This window comes from Manis pentadactyla, chromosome 11 (genome assembly GCF_030020395.1).
Source record: "Manis pentadactyla isolate mManPen7 chromosome 11, mManPen7.hap1, whole genome shotgun sequence".
Lineage (NCBI taxonomy): Eukaryota > Metazoa > Chordata > Mammalia > Pholidota > Manidae > Manis > Manis pentadactyla.
In genome coordinates this window covers 91506304-91512303 of record NC_080029.1, presented here as the reverse complement: position 1 = coordinate 91512303, position 6000 = coordinate 91506304, and positions in this window count along the sequence as shown.

Sequence of the window (6000 nt, the reverse complement as noted above, 5' to 3'; positions counted from 1 at the left end):
TGTCCTGTGCTTAACTTCCTTCTTTTTTATCCCACATATTAGTCATCATCATGATTATTACTTGTATTGTCAACATTTTGGTTTATCATATGTTTACTAGCTTATTTTCCCATCAATACTTCTTGCATTTCATCCTTTGTTCTATTTCCTTCTTCCTAGAGTAACTTTTGGTGAGGGTTGTTGATGATAAACATGCAGTTTTTGTTGATCTGATAACTTCTTTATTTAATACTCAGTCTTAAACAAGAGTTTGATGGGGTTAAATTTCTCATTTGTCAGGTTTTTTCTTTCAGAATCTTGAAGATATTTTACTTCTAGCTTCTATTACTGCTGTTGAGAAGCCCGCTCCAGCCTAATTGTCAGTCCTTTGTAGGCAACTTGTCTCTCCTTCTTGAAGGCTTTTAATATTCTTTTCCCTATTTTTGGTGTTCTGCAGTTATACTAAAATACCCAGATTGGTTCCTGGGTAATAGCTTGTAATAATAATAGTTAATATCTATTGAGTGTTAATTATGCACCAGGCACTATTCAAAGTACTTGAAAATGTTAACTCATTTCATATTCACAACAATATTCTTATCACCCCCATTTTATAAGTGACTTATGTGTCTTGTCCAATTTACAGAATTTACACATGAATGTTGAAGATAGGACTGGAAACTGGGGCTCTCTCAGGGTTTCGTGGGACTCCATGTTTTGCTTTTTGCTCAAGCTAGCTGGAGTTTGATTTCTGGTACTTGCAACTGAAAAAATCTTGACTAATCCATTGGGCAACTGGGTGGTTATTGCTGCTCACTGAAATAGGAAACCTAGGAGGGAGGAGTTTCTCTTTTGGAAGAAGTAAGCACAGCACAGTGTTACCTTATCTAGCACCCTGTTGGATGTCTCTTGGATGTCAGGAAGTTCAGAACCCTCTGGAACTTGCTGTTGCTGTACTCCCAAATATTTCCTGCCTATGTGGCCTCTCCTCTGTCTGAAGGGAATGAATTGCTTCTCAGCTGTGGTTTGCAGCAGTGGGTCCTGAAGCACTGGGAAGTGGCAATAAGTTGTGTTTTATCTTGTAAGTAGCTTATTACTAATGACAAAGCATTATGACAAAAATTTTTTGATTATTTTTTTGATCAGTTATCCATGTACTTAGTTTTAAAAAATCAAATAGTTTTCCAAAGCTTATAATAAAAATGCATGAATTCCCTGTCCCACTCTTACCCAGCAGCAACTGCTCTGAACTCTTCTAGTTGTTGCTTTAGATATTTATCTCCATATTTCTAAACAACACACTTAATATGTTATTTCTTAATTTTCATTGACTTCCTACTATGGAAGATAAGGGCTAAGTTCTTTCAACCTACTCTCCCTTAACTCCCCAATACTGTAATGTTTTGGTCAATATTTGCTGTTTACATTATTGTGATTATGTAGTCTATGATGATTATATTTCTTGTATTCTTAGTTTTCCATGGAGTTAATACTTGCCCCACTTTTTCATTTGCTCATTATTCTATGTTGTCTTGCCAATGGGTTTCAGCCCCGGGCAAGTTTGCTATGGATTCAGTGTGACCAAAGAAATTGACAGCAAAACGTTCTTGGGGTGAAAGGGTTATACCCAACTTTATTCTCACAGGTAGCAGGTCAGTCACTAAAATCCTGTTCACTCAGAGCGAGTCTGCATGCAGCAAGCTGGTCTCTGCCTCTGGGCCTCTCAGCCCGCACAGCCATCCTCTGGGACTCTCAGCCCAGTCGTCCCGCACAGCCATCCCGCACAGCTGTCCTCTGGGCCTCTCTGCAGTTGTCCCACACAGCCATCCTCTGAGCCTCTGTCCTTGGTGCTGCCACCACTCCAGCCTCTGCTCTGCTCTCCTGCAGCCTTGCAGCCCTGCCACCATGTCGTGCCCAGAGCACTGGGTGGAGCTCGTTTTATAGAGTCAACAGCCATGTATTGCCCACAGGTGTGCAGTGAGCTAGTCAACCAGGGCCAGGTGAGAATCCTGGCCACAGGAACTCTCATTTTATCCACATATGTTACTGTCACTAATTTACCCTTAAACTCTCCACCTGAAGTGTAAGTCGCCTCTCAATATGTCAGGTGTTGTTAGTTTCATTAGTTTGTCTTCTTCTGCTTCCTCTTTTTGATATTTCCTTGATGTCCCAATTTGGACTGGTTGCCCTTTACGTAATGTCCTGGATTTCCCTTCAGCATCCTTCTGGATATTCCCTTTGACTTGCTTTTATGTTGGATTCTCAATTTTTTGGCTCTGCCTCCTTCTTTTCTTCTTGGTTTATTCTCTCATTTGGATGGGACATGTCCTCTAGTACCTTACTTCCCAAAGTGTGGTCTATGGACCAACAGCATTGGCATCACCTGAGGACTTATTCAAAATGATGAATCTCAGGCTCCACCCCAGACTTACTGCATCAGAATCTGCATTTTAACAAGCTCCCCAGGTGATCCATGTGCACTTTAAGATTTAGAAAGCACTAATCTGATAGCTCATGAGAAAGGAAAAAATAATTTGAGACCTTGCTTTTTTATATATACCTATATTCTACTCTCACTTTTGACTAATCATTTGGGAACAAAAATTCTAAGTTGGAAGTCATTTTCTACCTGAAATTTCAAGACATTTTCCCATAATCTTCTAACATTTGGTGTTACTGTAAAGTTCAGTCCCATTAAGATTTCTAGTCTTTTGCCTGTGACCTTTATGTGTTTCTTCCAGGTACTTTTATTTCCAGCTTTCTGAAATTTCATGATAATGTGCTTTGGTGAGGGTCTTTCGTTATTGCTATTGTTGATTGTTCTATGTACTTGGTGAGCACTTTTAAACTGGAGACTCTTTTGGTTCTGCAATATTTTCCTGTATTATTTCTTTAATAATTTCTCTAATTGTTTCCTCTGTTATCTGTTCCTGGAACTCCTGATAGGTAGATATTGGACTTTCTGGCATGCTTCTCTAAATGTTATTATCTCAAATCTCTTATTTCCATTTATTTGTATTTCTAGTTTGACTTTAGGGAGATTTTCCCAACTTTATTGACGAATTATTCTAATTTTATTTATTTATGCCATACTATTTCGCCCTTTATCCCTTCTCCGCCTCCTGGAAGTACACAGGCTTCCTCCATTCATGCTATTTTGGGTGGGCAAATGCCCTACATACACAGGACCTACCTTTCAAAGCTTTATTTATGATATCTAAACAGAAACTTAGAATTAAGAAACCACTTGATTTCCTCACAATCAAGCCTTGTGTCTGGAGTGTCGACTCGGGGACCCAAAGCAGGACGGCCCCTTTTTCCCTCTCATCTCCAGCTTTGACAATGGGTGTCACTGGCCAAAGAGGGGAATATGATCAGGAGGAAGGGCCAAAACATTAAAAGCATGTTTACATATATAAAATCCTGTTACATGACAAAAGCTATCAACTGTAGCTGTGGCTGGGAAGTGTGATGAGGGGCTAGGCTTGACCCCCAGGACTCAGCTCCATCTCAAGTCCCTCCCTGTGGACCCCCATGGAGCAAGAGGGACAAGTGTCCCAGCACTGGGAGGGGAACCTAAGGGAAGGAAGCTGCTTTCTCAGCTGCAGGAGTGGGGCAAGTTGGCTGGGGCTCCACGCCTTGCAGATAACACTGGAGCACCCCGCACCCCTCCCTCCAGACCCCAGGCAAGCTGATCGTTGCCTCATTCTCCTCCCCCTTGGGGGCTGTCGATTTGTTGGGTGTTTACAGAAAAGCTACCACATTTCAGATGAGTCAATGCATGGTGGAGAGAAAGAGTAAATTTCATATGAACTCAAATTTCATTTGAATACCTGAAACTCTGGATATGGGGTCTGGATGGGGGGTCTATGAAATTGGCTGGTTCTGGGTGGAGGTCACCGCTAGAGTTTAGAGAAAGAGTTTTTCTATTGAGATAAACTAACCCACAGATATATAAATTATTAGAGGAATTTATTCATGCTTAAAACAGTTTAGTTTTGGTTTGTGTTTTGAAAATGTGTAAAAGGCTTAATTAATTATTTTTTTTAATGAGTAAACAATGAAAGTTAAAAATACAATAAATTTAAAATGCTCACACACGTTTCCTATGTGTGGATGTTTTATGAAAAGAGAAATCAGAGGTGAAAAGACCAATGGGAGGGGTTGGGGACAAGGGAGAGCCCCCCAGAGATGGGAAAGCACAGAGGAGTCCTGAGGGGAGGATGGTCCAAGTATATCAGTAGTTCTAGAGATGTGTTCCTATTACCTTATCCTTAAGCTCATGTACCTGCTACAGCTGCCTCCAGACAAAGCTAATAAACTGAATAATGTTGTTTACAGCTCTTCCGTGGCTCTTTATCTTGGAATCCCAGAGGCACTACTCTGGGCCATGTACTTGCCCCAGCATTCCAGGGCCCGCTGTGGGACACCCCCAGGTGTAAGACTCAGGTGTGCTCCGTGGGCTGCGAAACACAGAGTGGGAGGCAGACTGGACACTAGAGAGAAGCTTCCTGAGTGGGGCTCGGCCCTGGTTTTACTCACCTGGCTCTTTATCTGGGACATGGTAGATACTCATTAAATATTTGTTGGATGAATGCATGGATTGGCTGGGTGGCCAATTTGCTTGGAGAGAGGCTCCTCCTTTCCATTAGCCCTAGAATGAGAAGAGGGGCCAGTGCTCCTTCCCTGCTTGGTCCTGAGCCGTCCTGGGCAGGAAATGGTCCTTTCTCTTTCGTCAACAGAGTGAATAACCACTTCCTCATGAGAGAGAGCGCAGGCCTGCCTGAGCCTTGATCTTGGCATGGTAATTGCTGCTGAACACTGAAGTGTGTGTCACCCCTGCCTCACATGATACAACTCACCTCCAGTCCCACCACTTGCTTCAGGGCTTTTGCCTGAAATTGAGACTCAGCGGGGCATCAGGTCTGTCTCCTCCTCCACCCCTGTCAGGTGCCTCCTCTCTTCTATGACACTGTCATTGAATACTACTGTAGTGGAAGGGGAAGGGAGAGGAGTGACTGAACCTGTCTTTCCTGGACTTAAAGTAGGTGGGAGAGGGGCTGAGACCCAAACGCAAAGCCCAGAACTCCTTCAAGCAAGGCTTGATCTAGGGACCCTCTTGTGCTCCTGCTTGCCTGCATTTTTGTTCAAGAGACCTTTTGGCAGGTGGTAGTTAAGAGCACTGCCTCTGGGCTAGATGCCCAGGGTGACCTGGGGGCAGCTCCTCAACCAATTCCTGCCTGTTTTCTCATTTGAAGAGTGAGGGTAATAATGTCAAGAGGGATGAATAAAAATGCTGCTTATAAAAGCACTTTGAATAGTGTGATATGTGGGCTAGATCCATGTTCAATGGAGTCTGGAGTTTATACAAGTTGATACAAAATTAATGCAAAAGTATTTATTTAGAGTAATAAAGACATTACACAAAAATACAAATTTTAAAAGACTGACAAATGCAAAAACATAACATTTAAAAAATAATACAATATTTGTATTAATTAACTACCACTAATTAACCTCTATAACTTCTCCATCATTTTTTGCTGACAGACTCCTTTATTACCTCTTTATTCAACACCACTTTTGTAATATCATTTTCTTTAGAGCAAAGAGAAAGCAATCCTCCCTCTAGCCTGGATGAGATTCAGTTTTTAAAATTATTAATAGTTAACGTTAGTTAATTATTGGTAGTTTCTTTCTTCTTCCCTACCCTTCACTGGTAACATCGTGTAAAACTGTAGGATTGTTAGCAAATTTTTTTTTTTTTTTTTTTTTTTTTTTTATTGAAGGGTAGTTGACAACAGCATTGCATTACATTAGTTTCAGGTGTACAACACAGCGACTCAACATTTATATACATGATAATTCTAGGTACCAGCTATCACCATACCAAGTTGTTACAATATTTTGACTATATTCCTTATGCTATACATTACATCCCGGTTACTTATTTATTTTACAATTGGAAGTGTGTTTATATATATATATATATATATATATATATATATATATATTGTGAGG